General features: G+C 40.9%; 1 protein-coding gene across 2 annotated transcripts in view; it reads right to left on the bottom strand.

Moving 5' to 3' along the window:
* The window catches only part of SLC25A13 (solute carrier family 25 member 13), a 179,144-nt gene that overhangs the window by 114,645 nt on the left and 48,615 nt on the right, over positions 1 to 15,884 (bottom strand). The window lies entirely within an intron of this gene.

Raw genomic sequence — 15,884 nt, 5'->3', positions numbered from 1 at the left:
AGCAACTGCACATAAGGATCTGATCTGTTTAGACTTCAGGAAGCCTGGTTGTAGACAACGCACCGTATCAAAATCCAATTACCACTTTTACCTAAGGTTCTTAACCACAAGAGCACTTTGCAAAAATAACTTCTCCTTGTAACCAACCCTCTCCCGTGTGTTCCAACAGAAGCCAAACAATTGTCCAGGATAAACAGCAGAGATGAAAGTAAAATCTAACTCCAGAAACTGGGTTCCAACCACAAGACCACCCAAGCTCAAGTATCTGTGAATGTCAAGAGAAAAAAACTAAAAAACACAAAACTAGGCTCTTCTGTGATCACCAGTTTATCCAAAGAGTTTTGACCCCCATGATTTTAACATCTTTAAGAGATTTGGGGATTTTCCAGTTCTTTTATCTTCCTCTAAAACGCCTTGCAAATATACACAGTTCAGGCCACCAAACATACATGTACACTGCAATTACATATGCCAGGCAATGGCCTAGGCACTAAGGATACCACGAAAATGAGTAAGACTGATAGAAACCATGTCCTCAGGGAATCCGATTCCTTGAGAGAAGACAGGCAATGATCACAAACATACATAAAGACAGACGGTTCTGTATCAGGATAAAATAGAGAAATGCATTAAAGTCGTACTTCTGTGTTCTAGCAAGCTTACTTGAATGAGTTCAAGGCAGGACCAGAGAAACCATTGGTTTTCTTAAACTTCCCACGCAGCCAAGCTTGAGAATGATGGGGAGATACAGAGGTGGTAAGGAGATGCCTCTTGGGGGTTGGCATTAGGATCTGAATGATGAAGAGGAAGCACTGGGAAGATCTGAAGCAAGGATATTTTGGCAGAAGAAACCTCAGTGCGGGGGCTGGCCCTAGGACCAGCCATCCTGGGCAAGCCCATGGGGCAGGGAGACACCTGAGTGGCTGGAGAGTAGAGGAGGAGGGAACACGGAGGGAGATGGGGATGAGGCATGTGCAGGGTAGACAAGCTGGGTGGATTTCATTCCAAGTACACATAGGAAACAGCCACTCTTGGAGGGTTTTATGCAGGCGAGTGACGTGAGCTCATGGAAAGAACACTCAGGACACCATGGCGCACAGAATGCAGGGCGAAGCAATGAATCCAGTTAGAAGCAGCTGCAGTGGACAGGTCTGGCATCTTAGCAAGAAAGAGGAAAACTGAAGCGATCAAATACAGGATGTTTTCTAGACAAAGAGGTGGGTGCTTGTTCTAGAAATGAAAGCACACAGCTTTTCAGGCCCCAGAGCAAGTCAGATGCGCCCCAGGGCAGTCAAGAAGCACAGACTCTGAACCCCAGAGTTACTGAGGACATGAAAACTGTGTACTTAGGCAGATGATGAAGGAGGCCATAAATAAGGATTTTATTTAATAAGCCAGTTGATGGTCAGTGAGTAAACAAACCAAGGTTCAACAGCCCTAACTATGTGTACTTAATACAATTGTTCTTAACACACTGTAGAAAATGACAATGAATTATTATCTAATTTTATATTCTAATAACCATTAGCAATAAGGTAGAAAGGGGCCCAAGGTCTAGTTTTCCCTTTGCCTAACTGGCTGCATGATCTTGCTAGGCAAGCTGAACAGACCTCCTTTCCTGATCTGTGAAAGGTGCTCTCTCTCTCTGATGCCTTTCACACTACAATCCCATTTTCTTCCACCTCCAGTTACAGGGAGCCATCCGTGTCCACCCTGGCTCCAGCACTGCCTTGGCATTCCCGGGAGCGCATCTGTTCCGAGGCCAGCTGGGCTCCTCAGCTCTACCATGCATTCGGGTTCAAATCTCACTACAGCGTTTGCCAAGGGGCTATTTAAATTCATTGGCTCCGATGAAATCTGGCAATTGAATATTGTTCAAAAAAGCAGGCTACTGCCTGGCTTTAAAAACCTATTAAAGATTTATTAGCAATTTTACAGTATTGTTGTCATGAATTTAGCCTATAAATACCACCTCTGCATACATCACTGCCTCCCTATTGCCAAAAGAAAAGAAATATACAGACTCTCGTAATTGTGGGCTTAACTCGGAAAGTGATCTGCCCATACTTCCAGCTCTACCTGTCTGTCCACCACCTTGCAGCTCACTCCAAACAGCACTCAAGCCGCCCAAGGCTGACTGTGCCAACTAGCGGGATTTACAGAGGGTGTTCTTGTGCCTCCAACGTTTTCTTCCTTATCAGAGCGATCAAGCATGTTTAACAAGTGTGATTCTCCCCCATACAACTTCTACTTTGCTAATAGTTCATTTAACTACATACTCAAATATGTCTTTCAACTACACTTCCTCTGTACCCCATTCCTTCTTCTGGCGTCCTGCTACCTCTCCCAACCTCCTATCTTTTAACCTTTGAGTCATAAAAAAGCTCTAATCATGGCCAATCCCCACAAGAGTAACACTGTATCAAGAAAAAAAAAAAAACCACCACAAGCTTTTCAAAACTAGAGACAAATCATATTCTCTATCCCCATAAGACTCTATCCTGTTATTTCTTAAATACTAATAAAAATCATTAATTTAAAAAAACCTAAAAAGTTGTATTTCATTGTTCCTATTCTGAATAATTACCAATATTGAGAGAGTTTAACAATGTGTGCCACAAATATTCTGCATTTTAATTACATCATGGGGTAAAGAGCAGTTTGAGATTTATCCAAAGATGGGTTTTTTAAAAGAAAAAGTGTACTTTGTGAGAATGTAAATTAGTACACTGTGGAAAACAGTACGGAGGATTCTCAAAAACTAAAAATAGAACTACCATATCACCCAGCAATTCCACTCCTTGGGTATATATGAAAAAAAAAAAACTAATTCAAAAAGATGCATGCATCTCAATGTTCATAGTAGCATCATTTACAATCGCCAAAATACGGAAGCAACTTAAGTGTCCATCAACAGTTGGATGGATAAAGAAAAAGCAGTATGTACACAATGGAACACTACTCAGCCACAAAAAGAATGAAATTTTGCCATTTGCAGCAACATGGTTGGACTTGGAAGGTATTATGCTAAGTGAAATAAATCAGAGAAAGACAACTACTGTATAATAGTACTTATACGTGGAATCTAAAAAATACAACAAACTAGTGAATCTAAGAAAAAGAAGCAGACGCAGATGTAGAGAACAAACTCATGGTTACCAGTGGGGAGAGGGAAGGGAGGAGGGGCAGTATAAGGGTAGGGGATTGAGAGGTACAAACTATTATGTATAAAATAAGCCATAAGGATATACCGCACAACATGGGGAATACAGCCAATGTTCTATAACAACTATAAAAATAAAATAAATTAAGAAATTATATAAATTCTGATGAGAAGGAAATTTTAAACAATGTACTAAATTAAAAAAAAACACCATAAACAACTCATTTTAAATTGAGGATTGCCTTTAAGTGGGGAAAGAGTTAAAAGGGAGAAAGATCATTAGTTAAAAAAAAAAGAAAAAAAGGAAAACTAGCTATAAACCATACTGGAAAACACTTGGGTAAGCAAGGTAGATTTTAAGAATTCTAGGTTTCCTAGATGTTCCCTTGTTCTTTTAAGGCTTTTCAACTTTACTAAAGTAGCAAATGAGGAAGGATAATGGGGAGATAAACTGCAGGTAAGAAATCTGTTACTGAAAAGCCAGCAGGCACACAAATTTGTTAACCAGCCACCTTTTAAGTGAGCCCACACTGGCCTGTCACTGCATAAAGCAGCAGCAGTAACATCAAGTAGCTGCTGTCCCGCCTCTGATCACCAGAAATGCTTCCAGGAGCGCACACACTGCCAAATCCTCCCCGTATCTGACTTCAGCCTCCACTTGGATTGTTCCCTTGGTTTAGACTGAAAATTCAGCACAAAAGCACCGGAGACTCTATGAGGACCCAGGACACAGAGGACAGCCCAAGGAACAACTTTCTCATGCATACTCTCAGCAGATGCCCGTATTACCTGTGGGTGATCTCTGCCCAAAGAACATTTTAGAACACCAAAGATAGACTGAGATAAATGATTCTGTCATTGGAACACGATGCCTTTTCAAGTGTTTTTCTGAATCTCCGAAGGTAATGATGATTAAAGTGATTTTCGGAAACAAATCAAAGGCATCTAAGCACAGACACACAAAAAGTGACACGAACAACATGCTGCATTCTTACATCGCCCAACGCAATGACTGTCCAGCTAGTCACTCTGTGACTAAAAAGCAGCAAACTAAATTGTAAATAAATGAAATCAAGTTTTACTGATTCCCCCTTTGAAAAACATCATCAATTACTCAGAAGTATTTTAACATTTTCCTTCAGTTATAAATCTTACATTACAGATACATATAAAAACCTTTTTTACTGTGATCAGAACATAAGCCCTTTGCAAAGCAAAAATTAAGTGACTGAAACAGCCTTTCTCATATTTTTTTAAATAAAATTATTCATGGTGTGGGCAAGAAGAAACAGAAGTACACAGGCTTGAGCCAGAATATCACACACACACACAAAAGCCAACATTAATATCTGCTGTGCCAGCTGAATTCAAATTAACCCAATTTTACATGTTAATTAAACCAGCTATTTTCTTCTTATTGTATTTCTGCTTCTTAAATAGTAGAGTCTACAAGTGGTTCCCAACAGACTTGTTCCAACAACAATGACGTATTCATTTACTTCTATTATGACCATACAATACAGTAACTGAGCAGTAATTTTTCACAGTCAATTACATGTGTGGTTCTTTATGCTTAAAGATGCTGAAATAATGTGTACTATAGAGCCATATGCCTGAATCTCTAGTCTGCCTAAGGCAGTTGCCTGGGTAACACATTTTCTCTTCAGTTTAGCAGAACCCTTCATTGAATATCATTAGGTGTCATTAAATAGCAAACATTAACATGAACTTCAATACACTACTTAGATGGAGTCATTTTACCCGTGTAAACAAGTATTCCATCATTTATAAGAAGCTTAAAATAGATTATGATTTTCTGTATTTAAGATCATGAAAAAGAAACAAAAAAGGACCCACGTGTTGATTTCAAACTGCATTTGCAGAAATTTCTCTTATGTTAACCAGAGAACGCAGACCAAGTTTCAGAGGTAACACTTCTCATCGATAAGGTCATAATATTTCAATGCAAGCAAAGAAGGATTAGGTCTTTTACTCAAAGTTTACTTTCAATTTACTCAAAGTTGTAAAATAATTTCATCAATTGCATCTCAGACCATCAAAGATTTGTATTCTGTTTTCTGACAAGGCGGGAGAAAGCACTTGAGTTTGTTAATAAAATTAAAGGATAAGATGCTTAAAAATCAGAACACATGGTAAGAAATAGAAAGTGCAGGATACATTATGCACTACCTAAAACATTTTAAATATTAAAAATGTAACAAAGTGTTCTAAAGTTTAGAAATAGTAACATGCGGTTTATACAGGGTGCGCTAGAGCGATGCCTACATTAGGAGAAGCAGCCGTCTCCAATAATCTCCATCAGCTCTCCACCCCACGCCACTCCAAATAGGCATCCTTGTCAGAGAGAAGCAATGTGCTTGTTCCACAAACACAGACTCAACACTTGGAGCCTCCCCTCCCACCCACCTTCCCGAGATTATCATTCCTAACCCATGGAATTATGATTTTTCTGAGACACATCATAATTCCATGTAAACCTAATCTCTCAGCCTACAAACAAGTATAACCTATCCTCTCTCATCTGCACCACAAAGGGCCTCCAAATTTTCCATGCTAGTTTGAAAGGATACATACAAGAAGAAAACGAAACATCAAATAGCATGGCCAATCCCTATATGCTTTCTTACCTTTCCCAGGAAAGGAGAAAGGCAGGCTCCCAAATCCTGCAAGTTGGGGTGGGGGTATTGATCAAAGTTCAGGAGGCAGCCCCAAGCTGCCACAGTCATCCTAAGAGTAAGGAAAGAGACAGCTCTGCCAAGAACAAGTTCTTGGTTATGAGGACTGAGATGCTAGATACAACTACAACGATGAACTCGGATCTTACTGCTTCCTAATTCAAAATAAGGAAGAAATGGCCACACAAAATGGAATTTCTGAGCCTAGGGTGCCATGTTTCTACCTCCCACTGCTCCACAAATAACTCATGGAGCTGACTGAAAATAAAGCCTGTTCCGTCCAGGGGCTGAGACACAGTTGGTGAGGAGAAAAAATTATTTGATATTAAATGTATATTCCATTTTGATTTCAACACTCTGTTCTGAAATGAGGTTAAGTCATGAGAAACAAATTGATAGCAAATACATCTTTCAGCAAAATATTTTCAAGATATATCTTAATCAGTATACATTCTGTGATATATAGATTCTCTGATGCCTCTATGACAATCTGTGCTCTGACTGATTATCAAAGACACTCTAGGATTTCAAATAAAATTTGAAAATTAAAACTAAATTGCATCAACTGTCATTACTGGGGAAAATAGCCTAAAAATTTCACATTATTAATGAGAACTGAAATTATAAGTGACCTCTGCTTACAATATTCTGATTAAGTAGTGTTTTGGATTCTACCCAAAATCTACAATAAATAGAATGCTATTTCCATCCCTATCCTCAATACAGATTAATTAAAATTTTACTGCATGAACATAATTCACTTAAGAACTGGCATAAGATCTGGTAAAGAAAAAAAATGCAAGTTTTTCATATTTAATTATGTTTTGCTATACAAATAATCACTGAGTAAACACAATAAATTCACCTATTAATACAGGCCACCCATGAACATAGATCCTCATTAAAATTACTAAAAGCATTTATTATAACTATTTGAGCCTGCTCTACTTAGGTTTATAGTTTATTTTACTCTCTGGAAGAACCTATTCAAACACTGAAAAAAGGGTAAAAGAAAAATTCTCTGTCCAGTGCTTCCCCATTCTATCCCAAACTATCTCTGCATTCATTAGCAAGTCCTATCTCTAAAGGTCTCATAACAGTACAATTATTACTAATTGTGGAAAAGCAGTATCAGCATTTTAATCTCTTTCACTTCAGTAAGTTAGTGACAGTTTTACTTCTGAGCTTAAAATTTTAAAAACTCTGGAAGAAAGCACTGATCAGGAAATCCTAAAGCCATACAAAGAGGGTTTCAGTGTGAACTACATGTTCAGTGAATCCTCAGGTACATTTAAGGGAGGTTTTCTGCAGATGGAAATGCAACACTCGCAGTGAATTTTAAAAATTACATTCTAGATTTGTACCTGGAAGAATGATGTGAACTAAAATCTATTAAAAGAGAAGAAACGTGGCTGCATTTCCTCAACTCCACTGCAAAAGGCTGCATCTCCTCAGACCATAAGCAGAGAAGAGAGGGGCAGAGGAGTGGTGCCAAATGGTGCCCAGGCAGCCAACTACCTGGCCTTCACAGGGTGCTGAAGGGGAAGGGCAGGAGTCCAAAAAGGATCAAGAACCTACCCACATGGGTGATTTTCTCGATACAAAGAATCACCCAGAGTAGCTGGACAAAAATGAGAACAACCCCCGACTATTGTGGTTCCAGCCTATTTGAAGAGGATAAAAGTGAAGACAGGATAAGAAAAAAGATTTGCTGAAAGTTTCAGCAACTGTTACAGAGATGGACTGCACAAAATGTGGCAGAGATCCTGGGAGAAAATGACAACCGGGGATTTTAACAGCTTGAACTTCAATATGGAACCAGTAGGACAGCCTGAGAATCCCTTCCCCTCATCAGCTTGATGACAGTACTTCCCACACTCGTGGCCCTTTATGTGTCCAATCCGTTCAAGTTCAGTCAACACACACAGATAGAGTGTGCCAGCCACACCTAGGAAGTCTGGGATCTGCAGATTCAGCAATAAATAGAACAGATAGAAATCCCTGCCTTTACGGAGCTGACAAGGGTGTGTGAGAAGGTGGAGGGGGAGACAGTAGACCAGTTAACAACATCCTTATGGGACAAGATAACCGCTGCGAGGAACGCTACAGGAACAGGAGAAAGGAGCATTGAGGGTACAATTTAAAACAGCATATTCAAAAAAAGTGAATAAAGGGTCACAAATGGCAAAGTATCCTTCTTTCTTATGGGTGAGTTATATTCCATTAAATATATATATGCTGCATCTTCATTATCTATTCAACTATTGATGTGCACTTAGGATGCTTCCATATCTCAGCAATTATAAATAATATTGCTCTTAATAGCAAGGTGTATGTATCTTTTTGAATTAATTTTTATTTTGTGGTTGGCTTATTTCCTTTGATAACTATGTAAGTTTAAAAAGCTAAAGCTCTAAATGTTCTTAAAAACAATGAACTGTATATATACATATATATGTAAATTAAAAAAATACATGTGCAGTGAAAAAAAAAAGCTATCAAGCCATGAAAGACACGGAAGAAACTTAAAAGATATATTACTAAATGAAAGAAGCCAGTCTGAAAAGGCTACAAACTGTATGATTCCAACCAAATGACAATGGGGATAAAGCTCAGCTACGGAAACAGTAAAAAGATCGTGGTTTCCAGGGGTCTGAGTAGAGGGAAGGAGGGAGGGAGGGGTGAATAGATGGAGCACAAGGGATTTTTAAGGCGATTAAATTATTCTGTATACTATAGTGGTGGCTACATGTCATTACACAATTGTCAAAGCCCATAGAATGTACAAAAGTGAACCCTAATTTAAACTATGGAATTTGGTTGATAATAATGTGTCCATCTCGGCTCATCGATTGTATCAAATATGCCACACTGATGAGGGGTGTTGAGGGTAAGGGAGTATACGTGTGTGTGTGGGGAGAGCTATATGGTAACTCTGTATTTTCTGCTCAATTCTGCTATAAACCTGAAACTGCTCTAAAAAAAATAAAGTCCTTAAAAAAAAAACCAGCATGTTCAGGGAAAGCCTCCCTAAGAAGGCGTCATCAGCGCAAAGACCTAACAAAGTGAGGGAGCTTCTCCGGGGAAGAAGGGGTATTAGGGAGAGGAATCGTTGGCAATGAAGTAGGAGAGGAGAAGGAGAGAGTGGGCGCCTTGCTGGCAGCAGTAAGGACTTGGCTTTTACTGAGTGGCATGTGGAGCCCTAAAGGCGTGTGAGCCAGAGAGCCATGTGATCCAACCTGGGTCTCACCAGGATCCCTCTGGCTGCTGTGCTGAACAGACCACAGGAAGCAGGACCGAAGTGGGGAGACCTGTCAGGAGGCTGTTACAATCACCTGAGAGACGGTCCTGCCTCAGACTATGGTGGCAACAGCCTAGAGGTAAGAAGGGGTCCCATTCTGGAGGTAGAGTAACATCCCTCCACAAGGCTACAAACGGAATCAAAAAAATTAAACCACGCAACATTCAGAGTCACATTAGTGAGAGTTCAATTATTTTCCAGGAATGAATCTAAAGATCTAGCCAGGTGGGGGCCACGTGCCAATCACACTGTGTTGAATCTGAATTTGCATCGTTAGAGGGTGAATTCATGAGAGTTTAAGTGTTTTCTCTCTTTTTTTTTTTGCTCATTTAATAGTTTTATTTTTGAAAATGTACATTTACATGAACTTGGAGAGAAAATAAAAATGAAGAACTACAGTGGTACATACATTTGCTACCCTGCTTCCCCTTTTAAGCATCTTTCCCAGCAGCTGGTGCATCACCAACTCTTCTGATGCAGGCTGAATGTGGGTTCTATGTGAGAAATCAACCGATGAGTCTTACTAAGCTTCTCTAAAAGGGATGCCCTGGTCAGGAAGCCTCCAATCACCAGTCCTTCAGAGAGAACCACAGCAGTTACAAACCTAGACCCAGAATCACCTCTTTATTTTGCCCCCCGTGCCTTTATGAAACAAGACCACGTAACTGAGCTGGTCTTGGAGTTTGCCTTTGAAACTTTTCTCATTTAGGGGCTTGCACCAGACTTGTCTGCTGGCTTTGTCTTTCTTAGCCAATGTTCCACCATCTTCCTTTTTCATACTGTCTATGTTGGTGTCATGTAGCCTGACAAGCAGCAGCTGCTCCTGCCACTTTGCTCAGAAATCAGACAGGAGTTTTACTACATTTTGAAGGTGAAGCCAAAGATTAAGTATGAGGTATGAGAGAAAAAGAGGAAGCAAAGATGTCTCCAGGGCTTGGCACCTGAGCACTGCAAGATGGAATGTCCTGAGACAGGAAGTAGGAAAGAATGCTTTGGCAGAGAAGGTTCAGGAGCCTGGTTTAGGAAATGGAAGGCTTATTAGATATGCAAAGAGAGACCTCAAGGATGTCGTTGGATATGACTCTGGAATTCAGTGGGGAGAAGAGGGCGGGGGATATAAAGTTATAAAATACTTAGAACCATGAGATGAGATCACCCAAGTAGTCAGAAACAACTAAAAGTCCAGGAGTGAGCCCTGAGGTTGGGAGATGAGAAAGAATGAGAACAGGGGTCTGAGAAAGAACAGCCAGGGAGGTGTGGGGAAAGCAAGACAGTGTCGTGCGCTGAAGTAACAGGACTCTTTGAAGAAGGTGTGAGCAGAACTGCAGGTCATCTAGTTCATTATGGTGTGTCCAGTTCTTGCTGATAAGAGCCCTGATGAACCCTCCCTTAAACATACCTCTGTTAACCTGAGGACTAACACTATCACTGGCTTTTGCTGCGTGGGTCCATGAGAGAACAGAAAATATATATATTGGTCTCTGCCACTGGTTCCTGAAGCAGAGTTCCTAAATCTTTCGGAATTCCCCGGGTAATAGCTGATAGCAGTATCTTGTTCTAATGAGGTGACTCTGGGTGGGCTCCTGAATGGACACTGGTCACCACGAAGGCCAAGGAATGACTACAAGGGTGGAATTTTCAGCCCACCCCTCATTCTCTAGAAAGGGGAGAGGGGCTAGAAATGGAGTAAAACAATTGGTCGTGTCTACACGGTGAAGCCTCCATAAAAAATTCCAAAACTACAGGGTTCAGGCAGCTTCCAGGTAGGTGAACACCAGGCAGTGCTGGGAGGCTGGCGAGCCTGGAGAAGGCATGGAAGCTCCGCACACCTTCCCACAGACCTTGCTCTGTGCATCAGTGCCATGTGGGTGTCCATCTGGTCCTTTATCTTGCCCTTTCATAATCAACTGGGAAAGAGTAAATAAACAATTTTTCTCAGATTTGTGAGCCACTCGAGCAAATTAATCAAACGTGAGGAGGGGGAGTCAAGAGACCCTCTGATTTACAGCTGATCAGTCAGAAGCACGGGTGATAACTTGAATTTACACTTGTCACCTTAAAGGGAGGTGGGGAGTAGTCCTGTGGGACTCAGTCCCTTAAGCTGTAAGATGATGCTTCCTCCATTTAGGTACTGTCAGACTTGAGTTACATTTCAGGACACCCAGCCAGCGTCACAGAACTGCTTGGTGTGGGAAAAACACCAAAAACACACATTTAAGACTAGAAGTGTCAGAAGTGAAGTGTTCTGTGCGAGTATTAAAGGAGACATACAGGAGGAAGAGTGAATTTTTCCTATTCAAGATCTTAACAAAAACAGACTCAGCAGAGCAGTGGAAGAAAATCCGCGGGGAGCAGATCCAAGCACGAATGGGCAGAGACGAAGACACAGAGGATCAGAAGAGACAGTGCTCATGACGACCTTCCAGAAAGAACAAGTGCGGAGGAGCCGGAGGAGGAAATGGAACCATGAGAAGTTCTTCTTAATATGGGAGACGTACTGGACGGTTTGTGTGCTGCCAGCAAAGATCCCAGGAAAAGGGGAGGAGGAGTGGGAGGTGTTGATGGGGGGGGGGGGGAAGGCTGGACAGGATCTGCTAAGTAAAGTGAGAAGGCAAAGCTAACTCCACCTTCCGCGGGTGTGATTTTGCTGCGTAACAACACAGGAGCGTTCACAGAGCAAGTAATAATCCATTTATAATCAGAGGAGAGACCCGGCTCAGAAAGGTTAGGTGATTCATCTAGGGTTTGAAGAGACTTTTCACGACATGAATGAAGTTTTTTCAGCCACGATGGCTGTTCCTTTTACTATACAATGCTTTTCTCATTCGAACAATCCATTCTGTCTTAGGGCAGCAGTTACAGAAAGAATGAGTAATATACTGAGATCAAAGCCCTTCTCCTGTGTGAGTGGTCCAGGGAGACAAACAGCCTGGGAAACATTTGGTGCAGGACAGTGGGGAGAAAATAAAAGTAAAATGATACCCTGCGTGGAACTGTACTTCATCTAGTTCGTGATGGTGTGTCCAGTTCTCTTTGATAAGAGCCCTGACAGAGGGTTTAGGAAAATATCCTTATGATTCAAATAATGTAAGCTTTGAAGGCAATTACAAACTTTACCAGGGATTAGATTACACTGGGGAAATGATTGTAAATGTATATTCTTTTTCTAGGCAGCCATAGAAAGCAATGAGGAAGACTTCACTACATATTAATAGAGTGATCTTTAGGATACATGGGTAAGTGACAAAGCAAGTGAGTGTGACTCACGTGTGTTCTAGGGACCAATATTACACATACACTAAGACGGTTAATTCTATGTGGTAACTTGGCTGGGACTTGGGACTAAACAGTAAACATCAAACATGTCCAGAATAACATTTCTAGGCGTGGCCCTGGATGAGATGAGCATTTAAACTGGGAGCCTGAGTAGACCAGACTGCCCTCCCCCAATCCTTTGAGGGCCTGAGCAGAACAAAACCGTGGAGGAAGAGGAATCTGCTCTCTCTGCCGGCCTGCCTGAGCTGGGCTCTGCGACTAGGAGATGTATCATCGGTTCCCCTGTTCTCTCAGGCTTTCAGTCTCAGGATGAACTACAGCACAGTTTCCTGGGTCTCCAGCTTGCAGATGACAGGCAGCAGGACTTCTCAGCCTCCATAATCACATGAGCTGTCCCTTATCCTGAACCTCTCCCTTTCTCCCCACCCCACTGCTCCCCTTCCCAGACAGTTGACCCTTAAATAACATAGATTTGAATTGCAAGGGTCCACTTATACATGTTTTTTTTCTTAACAGTAAATAAGACAATACTGCACAATCCGAGGTTAATAGAATCCACAGATGCAGAACTGCGGATACAAAGGAGCTGGGGATAAGGAGGGGCAACTATAAATTGTACTAGAATTTTAGGCTGTGAGGAGGGTCAGTGCCCTCAATCCCTATGTTATTCAAGGGCCAACTGTTTATCTCTAATAGTCTGTTCCTTTGGAGAACACAAACTAAAACATGCATATATATATCCTCTCATAGGAGGGAGGGAGGGAGAGGGAGGGAGCGAGTGAGTGAATGTGTGTGTGTGTGTAATACATAGGGAGGTTACAGAGCTGCCTTTGGGTATGAATAGGGAAAGAAATACAAATATGAATATAAATACATATTAATTTACTTGTATTTGAGGGAGGAAACACCCCCTGGGAGAAAAAAACAGAAACTAAAGGAAAAAAGAGTGACCTTTAAAAGGGAAGGTGGAGACAGGGTGAAGGGGACAGGCACTTTAACTAGACTTCTCTGAGTATATCTTGCCTCCATTATACATTTTTGACTCAGGAAACATTTGTTTCACACATGCAAAAATTCAATTAAAGTCTAAAAGAAAAAAGCAGTCCCTAAAAATTGAAAACAAACTGAAACGAATGAACCTAACCACACATCAAGTTGGTGGCAAAACCACACAGAAAAATGAATTATTTCGAATAACCTTAGAATATAGCACTTTCACTGCATATGGTTAACAGGGTACAGTTTAAGCACCAATAGAGGTAAAAAGGTATCTTAAGCTTCAGAATCCAATTGTTAGCAATACTGATGTTAGTATTTTGACTATATCCTATGTTTTGCAAATATGTAATTCTGTGAATGTTGCTGGTAACCAAGCTTTCAATAAAAGAGTACAGAGAAAAACAGAAAAATCAAAGAACTAAAAACATTCTGAGTTTAATTTTGTCCATTTAACTTTGAATTAGAAATACCAGCATGAACTGAAGACTTTTTCCCCCTCCTACCCATTGAAAAGGCTTCAAAGCAACCACTGCTGAAAAGTAACAAGCACACCTAATACCCAGACTGCGGTCTCTACACACAGCTGCCCATAAGAAAGAATAAGAACTCCATGCAAGAGTGGCCGATTCCAGATCTGGAGCAAGAAACTCATAAAATGACATCCTGTTTTTCCAGAAAGCAAGGAAGCTCTCAAATATTAACGGATCCTATTAAAAAGGATAAAGAAGAAAATATAAAAAGGCTCCCATTCGTCAAGATGAGATAAATACCACTGAATAAAACATGCAAAATAGTAGGAGTTCATAATACTCAATATGAAAAAGGTCCCACTCTCACCAAAACAAAAAAAAACATCAGACTCACTGAACCTTCAGAAGTTATTACAGCACCAATTCCTAAGGCTGAAAATTGGCTCAGATCAAGGAAGTAATTTGGTTGACTCCTATTTCTAACCCAGACCTCTCCCTTGAAATAAATCCAGATCCTAACACCTAACAGCCTACCTCTCCAACTGCATGTTTAATAGGCATTGCAATATTACACCCTAACGAACGCTTAGTTTTGCTTCTAACCTATTCCTCCCTCAGAATCCTCCCAGGCACTTAGACTGACCTCTCCCATATTTCATATCCAATCTATCAAGAAAATCCCAATTCCCATCACTTTTATCATCTACACAACTAGCACTCAAGTCTGTCATCTTTTTCCTTTCTTCCAGTCTTGCCAACTTCATTCTATTCTCTGCATATCAACTAGGGAGAGCCTTTCAAAATATAACTCTGATCATGTCAGTGCCACGCTCAGAACTCCCCAATGACTTCTACTACAATTGGAATAAAATGCAGTATTTTTACAATATGCCCCCTGGATACTTTTTTGACTTCCTCCACTTTGCTGCCCATCACCAGTACAACTAGTCAAACTGGCTTCCCTGCTACCTCTCAAAGACGTCCAGCACCCTCTCGTCTCAGGCTCTCTGCAATTTATTCCCTCTATCTAGAAAGCTCAACTCCTAGATTCTTGCATGGCTCACTCCCTCACTGAGATCTCTGTCCACGTGTCACTTTTCAAAGAGGTCTTCCCTGACCACCCTATTGACCGTAGCCCCCCAGAGCCCGCAGTCACCTACTATCTCCTTCCCTTGTTTTAACAGATACAGCTACCTGCCTTGTGATCACATACATCTAATGATTTGCATTGTCTGTTTGTTCTGTTAGAGCACAATGTATCCGTTTTGTTTCGAACAGTGTCTGGCACATAGCTGGCATCAATAAATACTTGTTAAATGAATTAATAAATCTGAAATTAACAGATTTTTCAAGTGTCAAGTTTCTCTCAAATGTGTAACACAAAACTACTCTACCTTACCACGTATCCTTTATTACAGAGATGAAGTTACTCTACAGTGTCTGAGTTATACAGTTATCTTCTTTCATCTCTTACTTTTCCAGACGGAAGTTCCCAAAATCTTTAAATCAGACTGCGATAGTAGCTTTATTCTCCAAAATCTTCATTCAAGTCCAAGAACCTCACTTTATTTACTAGGAAGTGACTCACTGAAAACTATGCCACAATCAGTGGGAAAGTTAACAGACACCATCTCCTCACATTTCACTACAGGAATTCCTCACAGCTTAGCGCATGAATGTTTTACTTTCAGTAACTGCTATATCCTGTGCCAATGACACTGACATTGGTAGACACACAGATTTGCAAGTTGCCAGGAAATAGCACTTACCTTTGATTTCCTTTCCTTTAAAATTTTGGACTTGAGTATTAAACATCTATGGTGCAGGTAAAGCATGACCAGACAACCCTGGTTACAGCCAACACCTCCGGCTCCACGCCAGGAGCCAAGCAGCCGGACTCACCAGGTGGAAGACAAATAGCCACACTAACTGGTCTCACTCTGAATTTTCATGACCACAGACCCTAAGGTGGGCTCACC

This window comes from Vicugna pacos, chromosome 7 (genome assembly GCF_048564905.1).
Source record: "Vicugna pacos chromosome 7, VicPac4, whole genome shotgun sequence".
In the NCBI taxonomy this organism is placed as follows: domain Eukaryota; kingdom Metazoa; phylum Chordata; class Mammalia; order Artiodactyla; family Camelidae; genus Vicugna; species Vicugna pacos.
The sequence above is the reverse complement of the archived record's forward strand: the minus strand, read 5'-3'. Positions and strand labels throughout refer to the sequence as shown.